This window comes from Mesoplodon mirus (assembly GCF_964341445.2).
Source record: "Mesoplodon mirus genome assembly, chromosome: 7".
Classification (NCBI taxonomy): domain Eukaryota; kingdom Metazoa; phylum Chordata; class Mammalia; order Artiodactyla; family Ziphiidae; genus Mesoplodon; species Mesoplodon mirus.
In genome coordinates, this window is record NC_138983.1 from 115,216,454 (window position 1) to 115,238,961 (window position 22,508).

Genomic DNA, 22,508 nt, shown 5'->3' on the forward strand with positions numbered 1-22,508 from the left:
AAGCCACATGGGGGATAACCTGACCAATCTATTAGTCAAAGAGGAATAAAGCTTTGCAGATTACTGTCATTTATTTTATAAGCTTTGTCATTCATAGAAGAAAGAAATCTGTAGCAAAACTTCTATAATATTGAGTTTGAATGATTTATATTCCTGCCTAACTATTATAAAGCCTTTGGGTAGAATTATGTTTAGTCCTAACCGAAGTTTACAGAACCTTTGCCTTCAAATGGAATAAACCTGTCATCACCAGGGACGCAGTTTGCACCAAAAGATACAGTATGATGTTTTAATATAGGGTTAATGTTCTGATAAAGAGACTGTGAGTGGGAGTCATGTTGATGTTAGCTCCAGCAAGTATAGAGGTCACTGTCCAACCAAGGTGAGGCCTGGCCTGCGGTGCAGTGAGAATGGAGTGTTAGGGCAGGGAGGTGAAGGAAGTCAAGGCCTACCTCTCAGGACTTCAGAACTCCATACCCAGACTCACCAATGAGCTGTTATGAGTTCACATCTAATATGAAGTTTTCCCTGTTCCTCCTCCAAACTTTATCACAAGTGGGGTTGGATAACCTAATGAATATTTAATTAAGGGGAATTTGGAAAATTGTACCTTTAAAAGCGAATAAATGGTAACTGTAAATCATATTTCAAAGTAATGCATGCTCATTATAGGATATTTATTCAATATAGATAAACAGAAAGCAAAAAATTTAAGTCATCAAATTAATCCACCTCCCACTGAAAACATTAACATGACCTTTAGGCCTTTTCTCTGTGCACAAACACATGATTCTTTTTAAACATAGAGTGATACTATCAATATGTTTTTGAAAACTCTTCTTTCACATGATACAGCATGAACACATTCCCTATTATTTTGAATCATAAAAAATTTTAATGAATGAAAGAGTATTCCATTTTTAGGAATGTACAACTATATCTTGGAAACATTCTATTATTAAGCATTTAGGTTGTTTTAAATTTCCATGTAAGGAATGGAAATAATTACTTCAAAACATTTTTCCCATTTTATAAGTAAATAGTAACATTTTTCATTTGAATTTATTTAAAACCATGAGGTTTTATAGATTTTCATTTTTTGGCCACTTAAAGTTTTCCTTTTGTGATTTACCCACTTACCATATTTATACTGATGTATTTTTTTCTAATTGATTTCTAAAGATATTTATGTTCTGATAAGGATTTATGTATTACACAAACACACACAAATGTACACACACATTCACACACACATATTATACTTGCATGTCATATCTGTTACAAATTGCCCTTTGGTTTTTAACTTTATATATGGGAGTGTTTTTTAAGTAACTATTGAATAATTTAAAAATTAGTTAAAACTCTCAGTCTTTTCTTCAGCTTTAGTGATATATAATTGACCAATAAAATTTTAAGATATTTCTTATACTGTTTTTTCCTTTTACGGAATACTTAGGAGGCCTTCTTTAAAATTATTTAAATTTTTTTTTCTTTCTTTTTTTTTTCTTTTATTTTTTTTATTTATTTTTATTTTTTTTGCCTTATAACAAATTTAATCAGTTATACATATACATATGTTTCCATATCCCCTCCCTTTTGCGTCTCCCTCCCACCCTCCCTATCCCACCCCTCCAGGCGGTCACAAAGCACCGAGCTGATCTCCCTGTGCTATGCGGCTGCTTCCCACTAGCTATCTATCTTACGTTTGGTAGTGTATATATGTCCATGCCGCTCTTTCACTTTGTCACAGCTTACCCTTCCCCCTCCCCATATCCTCAAGTCCATTCTCTAGTAGGTCTGTGTCTTTATTCCTGTCTTACCCCTATGTTCTTCATGACATTTTTTTTTCTTAAATTCCATATATATGTGTTAGCATACAGTATTTGTCTTTCTCTTTCTGACTTACTTCACTCTGTATGACAGACTCTAGGTCTATCCACCTCATTACAAATAGCTCAATTTCATTTCTTTTTATGGCTGAGTAATATTCCATTGTATATATGTGCCACATCTTCTTTATCCATTCATCCGATGATGGACACTTCGGTTGTTTCCATCTCCGGGCTATTGTAAATAGGGCTGCTATGAACATTTTTAAAATTATTTAAATATTAATCTATACTTTTTTCTTAGTTCTATGGAAGCTTGCTTTTTTTTTCTTACATTTAATTACATCTGGAATTTACTTTGATATGGTATGAGGTAGGACTCATACTGTATTGCTTCATAGATGTCCCAACACTACTAACTGCATAATTCAGAATTCTCACCATTATTTGAAGTTCCACCTTTATCATACACTACATTTTTATATACATGTTTCTATTTTATAGAACCATCTGTAGATTTGGTTAATTGTTGCTCAGCACCATTATACATCTAGGAGAGAAATCAATAACCTCAGGTCAATGAATTACCAATTTAAGGCACCATATGAAAACCAGAGGCCTCTGTGATAGCTTTTAAAGATTTCCCTGACTTATGACCTTGAAGGAAGCCAGATAAGAAAAAATGTGACATATGGAGAAGGGCCAAAGTAAGAGAAGGACCAGAAATCAAGTCAGAGCTCCAAATAAAGTGTCTAAACTCATTCTGTTTTTGGTCTTCCAGTCATATGAGTCAATAAAATTCTCTATTGCTTGAGCTAGTTGAGTTATTTACAGCTGAAAGCATTGCAAAAACTATATATGGAATTTAGTGTTAGCCTTCAGCCTTGCTGACTCAGTTCTGCTTTTTGAACACAGCAAATGCTGGTGGTGTAGCTTAATAGTAAAAGTATAGACTTTGAAATCAGAAGTACATGAGTTTAACTCCTTACTCTGCTACTAACATGTGACCTTGGGAAAGTTATTTATCCTCTCTGAATTTCATCATCTGCAAAGTGATTTAGAAATACTAGCTATTTCTCAGAATCTTAATGAAGCTAATTATTGTTATCAGAGGAGGGTGAAGATAAGATAAGCTCCATCCCCAGGTATAAAATTAGCCAGCAGAGGTCTTTCTAGTCTTACAGAGTCATTGTTTTTAAATGTGGCTTTTTTTTTTTTGGAGGGGGAGGTCTATAATAATAATAATTGCTTGTTTAAAAAAGTTCTTAAAAGTATTGAAAAAAATAAAAATTACTCATAATCCCTTTGTGACCAAGCAGCCACCACAGTGATTGGCCTTCTGGTTTAAACAGTGTCCACAAAGTAGAAAACGGAGTTGTTTGTCTGGGTTATTTTTACGACCTCTGCCAAGTCACTCCATGTTTCTGGGAAATGCTGACTTCCACAGGAGAAAAGAGGAAGCTTCCTCCCTAATAATCGAGGGCAGACCTCTAGCAATCTCTAATCTGTAGAGGCCTAGAGAGAGTTTTTCTAGAGTGTTTTATGTATATAAGTCCAGGGAGAACAGAATCTCTTTCCTACAATTAGAACCCAGTCATAGGTGTCAGGGGAAATATTATAGTCAAGGGCTTATTGCATTAGTTTTCAGGCTGTAGGATGCAGAATCTTTTTTTTTTTTTTTTTTGGCTTATTGGAATGCTTGCAAAATGTGAGTAATGTCTTCTATTTAATTCTGCTGGAACAATCTGATCCAGGACAGACACCTTAACTCTGCATTGTCTACCTCTGAATGGAATTCTTTAGTGGTTTCAAAAGGCAACTCATTTTGAGGTTGTTCCAGATTTTTAAAGTATAGAAGGGAACAAGTACACATACATACAGAAGAGGCATTCTGGAGATGAATTACTACATACATGAAAGAGGTGGAGAAGAGACCTGTTATCTGCCAAGGGGATTATGGTTCCAATGAATAAATGGGGACGTTTTCCAGAGCAAAGATACATATAATCTCCCAAACATATTGAATTGAGTACAGAACCAGCCTGAATAGCCTGAGCAGTTGTACACCAGAACATTCTGCAAATCAATTATTTCTTTACCTACATATATGGCCTTCTCTTGCACCAAACTTCCTTTCTCTTAACAATCTTACTTTACAGAATTTTAACAGCTCACACACTCTCTCTGTTAACTTTTGTTCTTCCTACATGCTACTATTATTCCTTTGCCCTGGAATGTTTTTCTTTCCCATCTTTGCCTTTTTAAACCCTACCTAATCTTCAGGCTTTAGCTTCACTGTGACAATCACAAGGAAGCTGTCTCAAGCCCTTCAGACAAGGTTGGATCCTCTGGTTTTTACTCCCAGAGCATTCTGAATTTCCTGTTTGGTTGTATAGTTACACTCAGCAGCCTCAGCAGGAAACTCTTTTAAAATATATATACTCTTTTAAGTTTTTTAAGGAACCTCCCTACTGTCCTCCATAGTGGCTGTATCAATTTACATTCCCACCAACAGTGCAAGAGGATACCCTTTTCTCCACACCCTCTCCAGCACTTGCTGTTTGTAGATTTTCTGATGATGCCCATTCTAACTGGTGTGAGATGATACCTCATTGTAGTTTTGATTTGCATTTCTCTAATAATTAGTGATGTTGAGCAGTTTTTAATATGCTCCTTAGCCATCTGTATGTCTTCTTTGAAGAAATGTCTATTTAGGTCTTCTGCCCATTTTTGGATTAGGTTGTTTGGTTTTTTTTAATATTGAGCTGCATGAGCTGTTTATATATTTTGGAGATTAATCCTTTGCCCATTGATTCATTTGCAAATATTTTTTCCCATTCTGAAGGTTGTCTTTTCGTCTTGTTTATAGTTTCCTTTGCTTTGCAGAAGTTTTAAGTTTCATTAGATCCCATTCATTTATTTTTGTTTTTATTTCCATTACTCTAGGAGGTGGATCAAAAAAGATCTTGCTGTGATTTATGTCAAAGAGTGTTCTTCCTATGTTTTCCTCTAAGAGTTTTATAGTGTCTGGTCTTAATTTAGGTCTCTAATCCATTCTGAGTTTATTTTTGTGGATGGTGTTAGGGAGTGTTCTAATTTCATTCTTTTACATGTGGCTGTCCAGTTTTCCCAGCACCACTTATTTAAGAGACTGCCTTTTCTCCATTGTATATCCTTGCCTCCTTTGTCATAGATTTAAAAAACTTAAAATAGAATTACCATATGACCCAGCAATACCACTACTGGGCATTACCCAGAGAAAACCATAATTCAAAAAGACACATGCTCCCCAATGTTCATTGCAGCACTATGTACAATAGCCAGATCATGGAAGCAACCTAAATGTCCATCGACAGACAAATGGATAAAGAAGACGTGGTACATATATACAATGGAATATTACTCAGCCATAAAAAGGAACAGAATTTGGTCATTTGAAGAGACATGGATGAATCTAGAGACTGTCATACAGAGTGAAGTAAGTCAGAAAGAGAAAAACAAATATCATATATTAATGCATATATGTGGGACCTAGAAAAATGGTACAGATGAACGGGTTTGCAGGGCAGAAATAAAGACACAGATGTAGAGAACAAACTCATGGACACCAAGGGGGAAAGTGGTGGGGCGGTGTTGGGGTGTGTATGCTGTGATGAATTTGGAGGTTGGGATTGACATATATACACTAATATGTATAAAATTGGTAACTCATATGAACCTGCTGTATAAAAAATACATAAAATAAAATTCAAAAAATATGTATATACTCTAGGGAAGAGCTAATTTGCAATTACACCTTATTGTGAATAAAGATTATAAGGTAAGTTCATTCACGTTAACCAGATATACCCAGTAGCATGGCAGCCCAGGGTGCCTTGATGAAAAGTGTCACTGAAAAAAAACAGAAAAGAAAGTGTTTGGAGAGGATTCCTGTGTCCCACAGAAAACAAAAGCTAATTCACACTGCTGTCTGGAAATGGCCCTCCTTTGTCTTTACCTGTGTGTTTATCTTTTAGCCTCTTTTGTTAATAACAGGGACACAAAACTCACCATGGCAGACATCTGGAGTATTTTCCCAATTTTAAATGGGATTTGGCACTCAAGTTACCCCTACTCACTTTCATATGGAAAGGGAAGTAATGAGCTTGGCCTGGGCTAAGGAGACAGGAGTGCTGGTTGGGGTCAGAAAAACTATTTCCTTGTGTTCCATCTTGCTAAGACCTTTGGACCATCATTTAATCCCATGTTTCCCGAGATGGAATATATGTACCTAAAAGGGACTAGATCGTATGCTTGGGTTATGGAAAGCATTTTCCTCATATATCTGGATGTCCCAGAGTAACAAATTCATTTTATTACTGTTTACTTATGAGGGACATTTTGAAGGAAAAGCTGAACAGCATTAATTTAAAATTTTTCACCCATTTCTAGTTACTTATTTTGGAATCTTTGTTCACTTTAAAGGAATTTCTTTTCCTATGGAAGTCTCCTGTCCACTGCTAGTCATTCACTGTATGTGGCTATTTAAATTAAAATTAATTAAAATCAAATAAAATTGAAAATTCAATTCTTCAGTACCACTAATCACATTACACATGTACAGTTACCCCATGTGGCTAGTGGTTACCATATCGAACAGTGCAGATGTTAACCATTTCCAAAATCACAGAAAGTTATTTTGAATAGAACTGATAAAGAAGAGTTATGAATAGTGTATTTGAGCACTTTGGACTCGACCACCTCGGTAGAAAGCCTGATGAGTTTAGGTGCTTTACTCTAAACCCTACTCTATTTTGTAGGGTTTTCAGAAGATCTAATTATGTCCACTGCAGGAGGCAGACATACCTAGTTAAGACAGGCTCAAAAAAGACGAGTCTGACACACAGCAACAGAGTTTCCTTTTTTTGACCGTGGGTGATCTTGGGCTCATTCTGTTGCTTATGACCTGGCCCAGCCTCACATATGGATATTAATGCTGAGACCCAGGAAAACTGAGATTAAGAGGAAAACGTGAAAGTTATTTTCACTAAGAACTGTGTAAAAAAAAGCATTATCTTTCACTTTACCACAGAATACCATGCAATGTTTGCATATCCACTAACGGAGCCAAGATGATAATAGTCAGTTTTCCTAAATAGTACAATTCAGAAAATTTGAACTTTCTCTTTATTTCTACCCCACTTTTGGAGAAAGAAATGAAAGAAAACAAACAAACAAATGGAAGCAATTTGTTTTAATTCACTTTCTGCATCACTGCTTAGTAAGGAATAAGCACTTCACTCGACTAAAGAATCTTTTACATTTCTAATTGGGCATAAACAAGTATCATTTGGCTATGACACAGAAGAGCTGGACTCTAGCTATGAGGCAAGAATAGGGCTGGGCTCTTCTCAGCCCAAGAGGTGTGTGATCATGGTCAACTAATTCCAATTCCTCAGGGAGAATTGATAGAGTCATTCTTCTAAGCTGGGGCACCCATTCTTTTACATGCCACTTGGAAGGGCCATTAAGAACAGTGACTTCTCTGTTTGGTGACTGAGCTATAGAGTGACCCATGAGGGAGGGGAAAAAGTGAGAGAGGCCATTTGCTGGCTGACTAGACTTTTAACTGAACACTGAGGAACACCTGCTGGGACTCCCAGAAATAATTGGAAAGAGGATACTGGGGTCTGGTGGTAGTGGTTTATCAGAGAACCCTGCTGACTGTTAAACAGGGAGATGTCACAAAGCTGCAGGGCGTGAGCAGTTCTCATAAGTACTAGCAAGAAAACAGTAATGAGAAAGAAGAGGAAAACGAGATAGGTGCTGCTTTTCTGAAGAAAGATTTGTCTTCAACTATACTTAATTCTAATCAGAAAGTATATGTAGCCCTCCTACCATTTACAAGGCACATTAAACCTTTCTATAACAGCAAATTCCAGTGGGAGTCCTCTTCTTGTCACCTGCTCATATTAGCTAAGAGTCTGGTCTGGCTGTAGTCAAGTGCCCATCCCTGTGCCCAGGAGAATAAAGTACAGTGTCTGGCAACCCCAACCAAAATCACATGGTTGGAGAGGAGATGGGACAGTTCCTCAAAGGAGGGTGCTGTTATGAGTAGACAAAACAATATATGTCCACTAAACTGCCTTATAAATTTTTTAAAAATTTTACCAAAGTATTGCTGATTTACAATGTTGTGTTAGTTTCTGGTATACAGCAAAATGATTTAGTTATGCATATATATATATATATATATATATATATATATATATATATTCATTCTTTTTCAGATTCTTTACCCATATAGGTTATTACAGAATATTGAGTAGAGTTCCCTGGGCTATACAGTAGGTCCTTGTTGGTTATATATTTTATATAGAGTAGTGTATGTATGTTAATCCCAAGCTCCTAATTTATCCCTCCCCCCATGTTTCCCCTTTGGTAACCACATATTTGTTTTCAGAATCTGTGACTCTGTTTCTGTTTTGTAAATAAGTTCATTTTTGTCATATAAGTGATATATATGTCTTTCTCTTTATGACTTACTTCACTTAGTATGATGATCTCTAGATCCATCCATGTTGCTGCAGCTTGCATTATTTCATTCCTTTTATGGCTGAGTAGTATTCCATTGTGTGTGTGTGTATATATATTCCATAAATGAAATATATATATATATATTACATTTTCTTTATCAATTCATCTGTTGATAGACATTTAGGTTGCTTCCATGTCTTGGTTATGATAAATAGTGCTGCTATGAACATTGGGGTTCATGTATCTTTTTGAATTATAGTTTTCAAGGAGCTAGCTTTAAACTCAGAACCTCTAACTCCAGAGTACATGAACGTAACCACTGCACCATGAGAAAACACATAGGCAAGCATCAAACACGCTGCTGAGAGCTAAGTAGGTACTCACTGATGACTAATTACTTTCTCTTTGAGACTAATTCCACTCTCTTTTCTGTGTGGGTGCAGATGTTGAGTAATAAATAACAACACAGTATAGTAGAAGCCACAAATAAGAGCTTAAGAACACATACTATAACAGAAAAGAAGATAACAAATTGTCAATATGTGGCAGATATTAATTAAGAAGTGGATTTCTAGCTGGACCTTGCAGAAAGGGTAGTGTGAAAAGACAGAGTAGGCAGGTCAGCATTTCAAAAAAGCAGAAAAACATGAAGCAAAGCAAAGGCATAAAACTGTAGAAAAAGGTGGAGATGGGGGAAGGGAAGAAAGTTGGATATGAGTGCTCTTTTGCATCTTTACAGACATACCCTCCTTTAAGCAAATTTAACATATAAAGAAAGACCTGGATTTTCAGGGAAAACAATTAGCAATCATCATAAGGTTTCAAAAGTATTCTGCTTCTCAGAAGAATAAAATAAAGAAGTTATCTTGAAATAATGAGCTTCATTTCAGAATATAAGTGTGTGATTTTCAGAAAACAAATTAACTTACATGCTTTTCTTTTCTTTTCTTTTTTTTTTTTGCGTTACGCGGGGCTCTCACTGTTGTGGCCTCTCCCGTTGTGGAGCACAGGCTCCGGACGTGCAGGCTCAGCGGCCATGGCTCACAGGCCTAGCTGCTCCACTGCATGTGGGATCTTCCGGGACCGGGGCACAAACCCGTGTCCCCTGCATCGGCAGGCGGACTCTCAACCACTGCGCCACCAGGGAAGCCCTTACATGCTATTTTAAAATATATGTTCATCCTAAATCAGTGGAATACATACTTTTTTAAGAGCAGAAACTTTTCTTTCAATCCAAATATTTTATAGGATCTTAATATATAAAACAGACAAAAAATGAGAGCTGTTCTGGCTGAAGCCAAAATGTTAAATGTCTTGCCTCCTGTGTAACCCTATGGAGCCTAGATCAGCAAAAAGGAGCCCTTCAAGAATGAGTAGCACCTCTCCAAGCCCAAGTGATTGTGCAATTCTCTGTGTATTCAAAAAAATATAAATGACCAGCCTGTCTGGCTATTGTTGGTTGTATAATGTTACCACTGGCCAGGGTTTGAATTCAAACAGCAATAACAGGTGGCAGAAGTGTAGCTGATGGCTCCTGCCAACATGAAACCAGGTAAAGTTAACATAAGCCAAGGTAGTATGTTGTTTTGTTAAGTGGTATTTTACTTGCCTTTTCTATTTCTATTTCTCTGTGTGTGATATGTTACTTTTTCATACCATTTCTTACAAGTTAAATAAAAATGTTATCCAGGGAGAGTTGGGAGAATGCCAAGTTTCTTCTTGAATATGGAACAAAACCAAGTGGAATTTTTCTCCTCTGTTATTTTACTGGTAAACATGACTTTCTGTTCTATTTTGATAAGCATGCTCCAAGTTCTCTCATTGACTCTCATTTTGTGTAGAATCACCACCACATCAAGAGAACAAAAGACTAGCATTTCTGCGATGTATAACGTCAGGCACTTGAGAAATTCAGGTCTTCCCAATTGCTAGATTATTAAAAACTGTTAATAGAAGAGAAGCAATTTCCTTTCTTTAAAATCAGGTTCCATTGGGCCCTACAGAATCATTTCACTAACTAGTAATTGGAACTCTAGTCCCACTGGGATGCCTGCACAAAATGAAATGAAATGTGCAATCTTATCTGTCTCCAAAAGAAGGTGTATAAGCCCTTCCACGCAGGAGTTTTAAATTATCTACACATTACTTTTAAGTATAGCAGAAATTGGTGAGGAAATCACCTTCCATTCTCCCTCAGTGTATTCCTGATTTGTATACCTCTGGGCTCTATCCCATTCCATTGATCTATATTTCTTTTTTTGTGCCAGTACTGTACTGTCTTGATTACTGTAGGTTTGTAGTTTAGTCTGAAGTCCAGGAGACTGATTCCTCCAGCTCCGTTTTTGTTTCTCAATATTGCTTTGGCTATTCAGGGTCTTTTGTGTTTCCATACAAATTGTGAAATTTTTTGTTATAGTTCTGTGGGAAGTGCCATTGGTTTTTCAATAGGGATTGAATTGAATCTGTAGATTGCTTTGGATAGTATAGGCATTTTCACAATGTTGATTCCTCCAATCTAAGAACATGGTATATCTCTCCATCTATTTGTATCATCTTTAATTTCTTTCCTCAGTGTCTTATAGTTTTCTGCATACAGGTCTTTTGTCTCCTTAAGTAAGTTTATCCCTGGGTATTATATTCTTTTTGTTGCAATGATAAATGTGAGTGTTTCCTTAATTTCTCTTTCAGAGTTTTCATCATTAGTGTATAGGAATGCAAGAGATTTCTGTGCATTTATTTTGTATCCTGCTACTTCACCATATTCATTGATTAGCCCTAGCAGTTTTCTGGTAGCATCTTTAGGATTCTCTATGTATAGTATCACATCATCTGAAAACAGTGAGAGCTTTATTTCTCCTTTTCCAATTTGCATAATTTTATTTCTTTTTCTTCTCTGAATGCTGTGGCTAAAAGTTCCAAAACTATGTTGAATAATAGTGGTGAGAGTGGACAACATTCTCTTGTTCCTGATCTTAGAGGAAATGGTTTCAGTGTTTCACCATTGAGACTGATGTTGGCTGTGAGTTTGTCATATATGCCCTTTATTATGTTGAGGTACGTTTCCTCTATGCTTACCTTCCAGAGGGCTTTTATCATAAATCGGTGTTGAATTTTGTCGAAAGGCTTTTCTGCATCTATTGAGATGATCATATGGTTTTTCTCCTTCAATTTGTTCATATGGTTTAACACATTGATTGATTTGCATATATTGAAGACTTATCCTTGCATTCCTGAGATAAACCCCACTTGATCATGGTGTATGATCCTTTTAATGTGCTGTTGGATTCTGTTTCCTAGTATTTGTTGAGGATTTTTGCATCTATGTTCATCAGTGATATTGGCCTGTACTTTTCTTTCTTTGTGACATCTTTGTCTGGTTTTGGTATCAGGGTGATGGTGGCCTCATAGAGTGAGTTTGGGAGTGTTCCTCCTTGTGCTATATTTTGGAAGAGTTTGAGAGTGATAGGTGTTAGTTCTTCCCTAAATGTCTGATAGAATTCACCTGTGAAGCCATCTGGTCCTGGACCTTTGTTTGTTGGAAGATTTTTAATCACAGTTATAATTTCACTGCTTTTGATTGGTGTGTTTATATTTTCTATTTCTTCCTGGTTCAGTCTCAGAAGGTTGTGCATTTCTAAGAATTTGTCCATTTCTTCCAGGTTGTCCATTTTATTAGCAAATAGTTGCTTGTAGTAATCTCTCATGATCTTTTTTATTTCTGCAATTTTAGTTTTTACTACTCTTTTTTCATTTATAATTCTATTGATTTGGGTCTTCTCTCTTTTTTCTTGTTGAATCTGGCTAATGCTTTATCAATTTTGTTTATCTTCTCAAAGAACCATTTTTTAGTTTTATTGATCTTTGTTATTGTTTCCTTCATTTCTTTTAAATTTATTTCTGATTTGATCTTTATAATTTCTTTCCTTCAGCTAACTTTGAGTTTTTTTGTTCTTCTTTCTCTAATTGCTTTATGTGTAAGATTAGGTTATTTGATATATTTCTTGTTTCTTGAGGTAGGACTGTGTTGCTATAAACTTCTCTCCTCGAACTGCTTTTGCTGCATCCCATAGGTTTTGGGTCATCGTGTTTTCATTTTCTTTTGTTTCTATGTATGTTTTCATTTACTCTTTGTTTTCTTCAGTGATCTCTTGGTTATTTAGTAGTGTATTGTTTAGCCTCCATGTGTTTGTATGTTTTACAGTTTTTTTCCTGTAATTGATATGAATTCAATTTTCTTAAACTTACCAAGGCTTCATTTGTGACCAAAGATATGATTTATCCTGGAGAATGTTCCATGAGCACTTGAGAAGAAAGTGTATTTTGTTGTTTTTGGATGGAATGCCCTATAAATATCAATTAAGTCCATCTTGTTTAATGTATCATGTAAAGCTTGTGTTTCCTTCTTCATTTTCATTTTGGATGATCTGTTCATTGGTGAAAGTGGCGTGTTAAATTCCCTTACTATGATTGTGTTACTGTCGATTTCCACTTTATGGCTGTTAGCATTTCCCTTATGTATTGAAGGGCTCCTATGTTGAGTGCATAAATATTTACACTTGTTATATCTTCTCCTTGGATTGATCCCTTGAGGGTCTTTCTTTGTCTCTTGTAAGAGTCTTTATTTTAAAGTATATTTGTCTGATATGAGAATTGCTACTCTAGCTTTCTTTTGATTTCCATTTTCATGGGATATCTTTTTCCATCCCCTCACTTTCAGTCTGTATGTGTCCCTAGGTCTGAAGTGAGTCTCTTGTAGACAGCATATATAGGGTTTTGTTTTTGTATCCATTCAGCCAGTCTATGTCTTTTAGTTGGAGCAATTAATCCATTTACATTTAAGGTAGTTATCGATATGTATGTTCTTATTACCATTTTCTTAATTGGTTTGGGTTTGTTATTGTAGGTCTTTTCCTTCTCTTGTGTTTCCTGACTAGAGAAGTTCCTTTAGCATTTGTTGTAAAGCTGGTTTAGTGGTGCTTAATTTTCTTAGATTTTGCTTGTCTGTAAAGATTTTAATTTCTCCATTGAATCTGAATGAGATCCTTGCTGGGTAGAGTAATCTCAGTTGTAGATTCTTCCCTTTCATCACTTTAAATATGTCCTGCCACTTCCTTCTGGCTTGAAGAGTTTCTGCTGAAAGATCAGCTGTTAACCTTATGGGTATAGCCTTGTACGTTATTTGTTGCTTTTCCCTTGCTGCTTTTAATATTTTTTCCTTGTATTTAATATTTGATAGTTTGATTAATATGTGTCTTGGCATGTTTCTCCTTGAATTTATCCTGTATGGGACTCTCTGCTTTTTCTGGACATGATTGACTATTTCCTTTCCCAGGTTAGGGAAGTTTTCAACTATAATCTTTTCAAATATTTTCTCAGTCCCTTTCTTTTTCTCTTCTTCTATGGCCCTTATAATTCAAATGGTGGTGCATTTAATGTTGTCCCAGAGGTCACTGAGACTGTCCACAGTTCTTTTCATTCTTTTTTATTTATTCTGCTCTGTGGTAGGTATTTCCACTCTTTTAGCTTCCAGGTCACTTATCCATTCTTCTGCCTCAGTTATCCTCCTATTGATTCCTTCTAGAGAATTTTTAATTTCATTTATTGTGTTGTTCATCATTGTTTTCTCTTTAGTTCTTCTAGGTCCTTGTTAAACGTTTCTTGTATTTTCTCCATTGTCTTTCCAATATTTTGGATCATCTTTAGTATCATTACTCTGAATACTTTTTCAGGTAGACTGCCTATTTCCTCTTCATTTTTTAGGTCTGGTGGGTTTTTGCCTTGCCCCATCATCTACTGTGTGTTTCTCTGTCTGCTCATTTTGTTTAATTTACTGTGTTTGGCACCTCCTTTTTGCAGGCTGCAGGTTGAAAGTTCCCATTGTTTTTGCTGTCTGCTGCCAGTGGCTAAGATTTGTTCAGTGGGTTGTGTAGGCTTCCTGGTCGAGGGGACTGGTGTCTGTGTTCTGGGGGATCAGTCTGGATCTTGCCCTTCTGGTGGGCAGGGCCACATCCGGTGTTGTGTTTTGGGGTGTCTGTGACCTTACTATGATTTTAGGGAGCCTCTCTGCTAATGGGTGTGTTGTTCCTGTCTTGCGAGTTGTTTGGCATAAGGTGTACAGTACTGTAGCTTGCTGGTCATTGAGTGGAGCTGGGTCTTGGCATCGACATAGAGATCTCTGAGAGAGGTCTTGCCATTTGATATTACATGGAGCTGGGACATCTGTGGTGGATCAATGTCCTGAACTCCGCTCTCCCACATCAGAGGCACAGGTCTGGCATCAGTTCTTAGCACCAAGACCCTGTCAGCCACATGGTTCCGAAGAAAAGGGAGAAAAAAAGAAAGAAAGAAAGAAAGAAAGATTATTAAAATAATTATTAAAATTATTAAATTAAAGTTATTAAAATAAAAAATCAAAAATAATTATTAAAAATAAAAAAAATTAAAAAGTAATTAAAAAAAAGAACAAAAGAAGAGAGCAACCAAACCAAAAAACAAATCCACCAATGATAACAAGTGCTAAAAAGTATACCGAAAAAAACAAAAATGGACAGACTGAACCCTAGGACAAATGGTAAAAGCAAAGCTATACCAACAAACTCCCACAAAGAAACATACACACACACACTCACAAAAAGAGAAAAAGGAAAAATATATATATATATATATCTGTATATAAAAAACAAAAAGGAAGATAGCAACCAAATCAAGAAACAAATCTACCAATGATAATAAACTCTAAATACTAGACTAAGATAAACCTAAGACCAGAAACAAATTAGATGCAGAAAGGAAACACCAAATCTACTGTGGCTCCCAAAGTCCACCACCTTAATTATGGGATGATTCATTGTCTATTCATGTATTCCAGCGATGCTGGGTACATCAAGTTGATTGTGGAGATTTAATCTGCTGCTTCTGAGGCTGCTGGGAGAAATCTCCCTTTCTCTTCTTTGTTCACACAGCTGCTGGGGTTCAACTTTGGATTTGGCCCCGCCTCTGCATGTAGGTCACCTGAGAGCACCTGTTCTTCACTCAGACAAGATAGGCTTAAAGTAGCAGCTGATTACAGGGCTGTGGCTCACTCAGGCCAGGCGGAGGGAGGGGTACAGAATGCGGGGTAAGCCTGCAGCGACAGAGTCTGGTGTGACATTACAACAGTCTGAGGTGTGCTGTGTGTTCTCCTGGGGAAGTTGTCCCTGGATCACGGGACCCTGGCAATGTCAGACTGCATAGTCTTCCGGGAGGGGAGGTGTGGATAGTGACCCATGCTTGCACACAGGCTTCTTGGTGGCTGCAGCAGCAACCTTAACATCTTATGCCCGTCTCTGGGGTTCGCACTCATAGCTGCAACTTGTGCTCATCTCTGAAGCTCGTTTAGGCAGTGCTCTGAATCCCCTCTCCTCATGTACCCCAAAACAATGGTCTTTTGCCTCTTAGACAGTTCCAGACTTTTTCCCAGACTCCCTTCCAGCTAGCTGTGGTGCACTAGCCGGCTGTGTTCAACCCCAGTCCTCTCCCTGGGATCTGACCTCTGAAGTCGGAGCCTCAGCCCCCAGCCCCAGCCCCCATCTGCCCTGGCAGGTGAGCAGCCAAGCCTCTCAGGCTGGTGAGTTCTGGTCAGCACTAATCCTCTGTGCAGGAATCTCTCCGCTTTGCCCTCTGCACCCCTATTATTCCTCTCTCCTCCGTGGCTCTGAAGCTTCCCTCCCGCAACCTCCCGTCTCTGCAAGTGAAGCGGCTTCCTAGTGTGTGGAAACTTTTCTTCATTCACAGCTTCCTCCCCGAGGTGCAGGTCCTGTCCCTATCCTTTTTCTGTTTTTTTTTTTTTTCTTTTGCCTTACCTAGGTATGTGAGGAGTTTCTTGCCTTTTGGGAAGTCTGAGTTCTTCTGCCAGCGTTCAGTAGGTGTTCTGTAGGAGTTGTTCCACATGTAGATGTATTTCTGATGTATTTGTCGGAAGGAGGATGATCTCCACGTCTTACTCCTCTGTGACCTTGATAGTCTTCCCTCTCCTTCCTCATTTTAATTGAATTTTCATCATTATTTGGAATTGCACACTGTCTTTTGCTTCTTATATTTTCTTTATTTGGTCTCCAGGACACTGCACTATCCTGGTTTTCTTCCTACTTCATTAATCATTCCTTTATAGACTCTTTTTGCTGAATCCTCCTTTTCTTCTTGACCTCTTGATATTGAAATATCTCATGGCTTGGTCCTTTGTCCTCTTTATTTTTCTATATGCACTCATTCCTTTGGTGATCTCTTGATGACAATGATTCCTAATTGTATATCTCTAATCTAGACCTCTCTCCCAAAGTCCAGACATATGTATCCATCTCTTACTTGTTATGTTCACTTAGAGAACTCCAATTCCATATGTCCAAAACTGAACTCACTGTCCTCTCAAAACTGTTCCACCTATAACTTTCCTTTTTCAACTGGCAGCAACACTATCCTTTCACACAGCTGTTTAACACAGGTGGAGTTATTCATGTTTTTTTCTTCCCCTCAATCCCAATATCCAATCTCTCAGGAAATCTTTCTGATTCTACCTTCAAAATACATTCAGGATCAGACCATGTCTCACTTTCTGTAGTGCTATTATAATTGTTTCTCCAGATTGCTGATATATCGTCCTAACAGATCTCCCTGTTTCCATTCTTTCCCAACCCCCTCCCCAGTCCATTCATAACCCAACAACCAAAGTAACCCTTTTAAATATTAGTCAGATTATGTCACTCCTCTGCTCAAAATTATGCAGTTACTCTCCCACTCCCCATCATTTTACAAAGAGTATAACTCTTTACAGTGTCCTCCAAGGTCCTACATGATCTGCACACCTAACCCTTCCCCCACACTTTAATTTTTGAGTTCCTTTCCTACTACTTGGACCTTAGTTCACTCTGTTCTAGACAAAATGGCTTCCATTATATTTTTTGAACTTTTCAGACATGGATATATTTCTCACCTCCTTACATTGTTTTGAATATCAGTAAGACCTACCCAGACAACCCTATTAAAAATGATAACCCCTTCACCTTTCTATCCATCTCATCCTATCCTATAGTTCTCCCACATACACTTAACACATTATAAAATGCATGTATAGTTACTTACCTTTTTATTATAACTATTTTTTATTCTCTCTCTTCCTATTAGAATATAAACTCCAAATGTTCAGGAAGCTTAGTTTTGTTCTTTGTTTTATTACAAACACTTAAAATAGTGCCTAGTACATTATTAGCACTCAATAAATATTTTTGAATGATTGAATAATATTTTTGAATGAATGAATAGTTCCAAAGTTAACAGTCACTGTCAGAGTCAGGGTCCCATCCTTGTAGTCAGGTGCTATAGCTTGAGCTCTTTCTCATGAATTTTACTTCTTTTCATAGCCTATATTAGACAGAGTAGATTGTGCATGTGCAAAGGCAAAGGAAATTGGCTCAAACGTTTATTACTCTGTAAGACATGACAAGATAGACATACTTATCATTCATAAAATCTCTGAAATCTATTAGGCATTGTAGGATCTGTTTACTGAAATCAACAGTAAAAGTCACATTACTAAAGAATTATGATGACAAGTTCAGTGTTTTTGATATACAGCCAAAGATATAGGCAAGCAAATCCAAAATAGGATTCAGTGTCCGTTTTTAATCCTTATTGCTTAAATATGATCAGTTAATTTGAGTTATACCTAAAATATTCTGTTAATTGTAAAGAGAGAAAAATGAATATTATTCAACATTGTGATTAACCCAAATAGTTCTGGAAGTTTGTGTAGACTACACAGTACTCCTTTCTATTCCCCTTTAAAGAGATGATGATAATGATGATGATGATGATGGTGAGGGTGAAAATGATGTTGATTAACTATATTAATAGTGATGAAGGAATAATTCAGTTCTGTCTTTTAGTTAGATATCTAGATAAACTGGAGTATTTAAATATTTTTCTTATTGCCAAGAGAGGCTGTGTATTTTTCCACACTGTCTTTGCAGATTAGACACAGATTTATTACTTTAGAAATAATAGAAAATTAGAAATAATTTTGGCAACATTTTAGGTAGGAAAGCTTTTCCATGTTAATTCCTAAGGTTCTAATCCCTATTATTATAACAACATGTGTGTGTATATCTTTGTGTGATGGAGGATATGGCATGTGGGTCAGTGGTATTTGTTAAGAACAGAATATACTTGTTACTATCCCTTTTCCAAAATATCTCATAATACACTAATTAATATTTAAGAATTAATATGCTCCCCTGGGGATAAAGTTTTTGTAGTTATTCACAGCATACTTGCTTGGAGTGGGTAATTTGCCTAGTTGGAAGATGTGTGTGTGTGTGTGTGTGTGTTTGAGAACAGGTATTGAAGCTTGCATTCCGATCTTAAAACACTTCAGTGAGAGCAAATCTGGACAGATCCCTATAAAAGAGGTCTTTGAAAATCATCATGAGATTAGCTGGTGGTGTTGGAGAATGTTGGTGAAGGGAGGTTCTAGAGTTTTGGATGTGGGGAAGAAGAAATGAAAATGAGATGTTTAATAAATATTTGTTGAAAAAATAGTTTTGGTCAATAAATGAATGAGTAATTGGAGGTTCTCTGAGTCCAGAGGGTGATACTAGAAATTATCTGACACATTCTGCAGGATGTCTACGGGCACATATATCAGAGACCACTGGTGATCAAAGTGTCTCTTTTGGGGAATAAGCAGAGCATTTTTAAAAGAAGCAGTTTTACCTCTATTTTTTACCCTCAGATCTACAGACACCATTTTACCTGTCCTCATGTATTTGCCCTTAAGAGAATTTCTCTTTAATGTATTAAAATTTTCTTCATTCTTAACTTGTAAGTCAAAGAGACTATATGACCTAGACATAGTAATTTTAATTTGACTTCCTTGCAGGCAGTAGAGAAGAAAGGAAGATGACTTTAAAACCACCTTTCTCCCGGTTTTGAAAAGTTGTTTCTTATCTTTACCAAAAGCAATTTGGTGTTCTGAGGCTATGATACAGAAAAAAATTTAATATTCATTCCTTTCTTGATGTAGAAATGAAAAAAAGATACTTCTAATTAATATTTATCAACATAGACATTATTGTTGTTTTGTTCTCTTTCTCGCTCACAATGTATATATAATTTTTTTAACATTTGGTCTTACATTAGTTTAAGTTGAAGGGATAAATTATTAGGATTTATGCCTGAAGTAAGCAAAAGCTAGGGCTTAGTCAAACCTGAGGTTTATCTTAGAATATTGCTGAGGTTGCATCTGGTTATGACACTTTATTTGAAATAATTTGCAGATTCTGCTATGGGTAAAAATGAAGTAGAAGACTTGAACTTGAAAGAACCCTGTAAAATTCTGAAAAGTCTACCATGGTTCTATTCAGAGCTGAATATTTATGCATCCAGAATTTTATTGATTCCAGAATTGTGGCATTTTATTTTAGTCTTAGTAACTAACACAACTGCTTCTTAAATAAGGCAGGTTTCAGTTAAGTTTGAGGAAGTTTAAATCTGTTTTAAAAAGCATCTTGAAGAAAGGATGTGTTAGGGTTCTCCAGAGAAATAGGATGTGTATAGTATATTTACATATATAAAGAGATTTATTATAAGAATTAGCTTATGCAATTATGGAAACTGACATGTCCCAAGATCTGCAGTTGACAAGCTAAAGACTCAAGAGAGCTGAAGTGGGCAGGTTCGAGACACAGGAAGAGCTGATATTTCATTTCAAGTCCAAAGTCATGAAAAAAACAGTTTCCCATCTCAAAGATGGTCACACAGAGGAATTCCCTTTTATTTGGGAGACTGTCAGCCTTTTATTCTATTCAGGCCTTCACGTGATTGGATGAGGCCTACCCACATTAAGGAAGGCAATATGCTTAGTCCACCAATTTAAATGTTAAACTCATCCAAAAACATCCTCACAGAAATACTCAAGAATGTTTAACCAAATATCTAGGCACCCTATGGCCTCAGCCAAGTTGACACATAACATTAACCACCACAAGTCCACTCCTTGTCAACTTGGCACCTGTACACATCTCCTTAAGCTATACTTAATTTCCAAATGAAGATGATAGCAAGGTCATGATTCTGCCTAGCATGATACAACAATCCTGTGCCTGAGTGGAATGTATGGACTGAATTCTTTGTCCCCCCCCACCAAATTCATATGTTGAAGCCCTGATTCTCAGTGTGGCTGTATTTGGAGATGGGACTTCTAAGGAAGTAATTAAGGTCAAATGAGGTTGTAAGAGTGGGACCCTGAACTGATAGGATTAGTGTCCTTATAAGAGTCATTTGAGCATTATCTTGAGCTTTCTCTTGGCTTACATGAACCAAAAAAATGTCATGTGAGCACATAGTGAGAAGGCAGCCATCCACAAGCCAGGAAGTGGCCCTCAACAGAAATTCAAGAGGCCAGAACATTGATTTTGGGTTTCTGGCCTCCAGAACTAGGAGAAAATAAATTTCCTTTGTTTAATCCACTCAGTCTATGGTATTTTGTTCTGGCAGCCTAAGCAGACAAAGACAAAGGAAAACCAGTGGAAAGAGAAAATCTAATCTTCAGGATTCTTGATATCAAAAATATTTTTAAGAGCACATTCATTGCAGGTTTCAAGACACGTCATTAAATGATAATAGTCATTAAAGAATAGCAAATAGGAATAGAGAAATCTTTTTTGAGCAAGTGTTCCTATCTGCACATTGAACAAAATAGTAAATTATAAACATTCTTGTATAAATAAGTGAATCTTTTAAAATGAATATTGAGCATTTATAAAGAAAATAATTCACAGAAAAAATTTAAAAGTTGTATTCACGGGCTTCCCTGGTGGCGCAGTTGTTGAGAGTCCACCTGCTGATGCAGGGGACACGGGTTTGTGCCCCAGTCCAGGAGGATCCCACATGCCGTGGAGCGGCTGGGCCCATGAGCCATGGCCGCTGGGCCTGCACGTCCGGAGCCTATGCTCCACAGCGGGAGAGGCCACAGCAGCGAGAGGCCCGCATACCGCAAAAAAAAAAAAAAAAAAAAAGTTGTATTCACATATATATTTCTCACATCAGTCAAAATAAGAATACAATGGAAACAACCTTGATTTTCTATCAGAAAAGGGGAGTTATATAATTTATGCTTCATCTATCCATGGAATCTTATATGATAATCAGATACAATAGTTATGAATGCCAATTAGAAAAATGTTTATCATATATATATATATATATATATATATATATATTTTTTTTTTTTTTTGCATCGGCAGGCGGACTCTCAACCACTGCGCCACCAGGGAAGCCCTATCATGTATTTCATATGAAAAATATAAAATGCATTCTGCTATAATTATACTCACATAAAATTGTACATGCATATCAAGACCACTCTGTTTTGCAGTAATTTTATATTAGTACGTGCTTTTACAATAATGCTTAAAAGAATTAATGTTTATTTAATAACAAAAGGTGCCTATATCTATCATGCTGTGCAGCCTGAACTTTATCATCTTCACATGGATTATGGATTCCTTGATGAGCCAGATGGCATGCATACATCAGAGAGATCTAAGCTTGATATCTATTTGAGTCACATTAAATGTATGTTTGGTTAAATATTTTTCAACTTTCTGTAAATAATTCTTATTTAGTACTTTCTCTAAAGAGCACAGCTTTCATTTTTTCCTGCAGAAGCACAATTTATATTGAAGAGAAAGGAATGAGGATTAAAATCGTTAAATTATCCAGGTGGGAGAAAACTTTGAAAACTTAAACTATATTTGGAATCATAAACCTTGTTGTTAAAGGGACAATAGTCAACTTTAGCATTAGATTCATGGCAAAAAATTCCCCCACGCTATTTTTGCACACCGATGCACAGATTTTTAAGTGCTTCTAAATGGCTCCGGAGCCTATGCTCTTTAAGATGAAGAATAGGGATATGTGTTCTGGTCTGACTGGACATGGTGCTTGGATTGGAGGGTTATGGAGGACATGACTAGGCAGGTAGTACAAATCCAGATAGTGAACATGCCAAGTACACAATAATTTTATAGTCTTTACTATCTGTTTAGGTACCAAAAGTATTCTGTATCTCTAAAAAGAAAGCCAGGAAGTCCCTGAAGGAAAAGGATGAGAAATTGTGTTCTTACTGCC

General features: G+C 36.6%; 1 protein-coding gene across 1 annotated transcript in view; it reads left to right on the forward strand.

Annotated features, from left to right (window-relative positions):
* The window catches only part of CWF19L2 (CWF19 like cell cycle control factor 2), a 208,314-nt gene that overhangs the window by 184,971 nt on the left and 835 nt on the right, over window positions 1-22,508 (forward strand). The gene's annotated exons all lie outside the window — the stretch shown is intronic.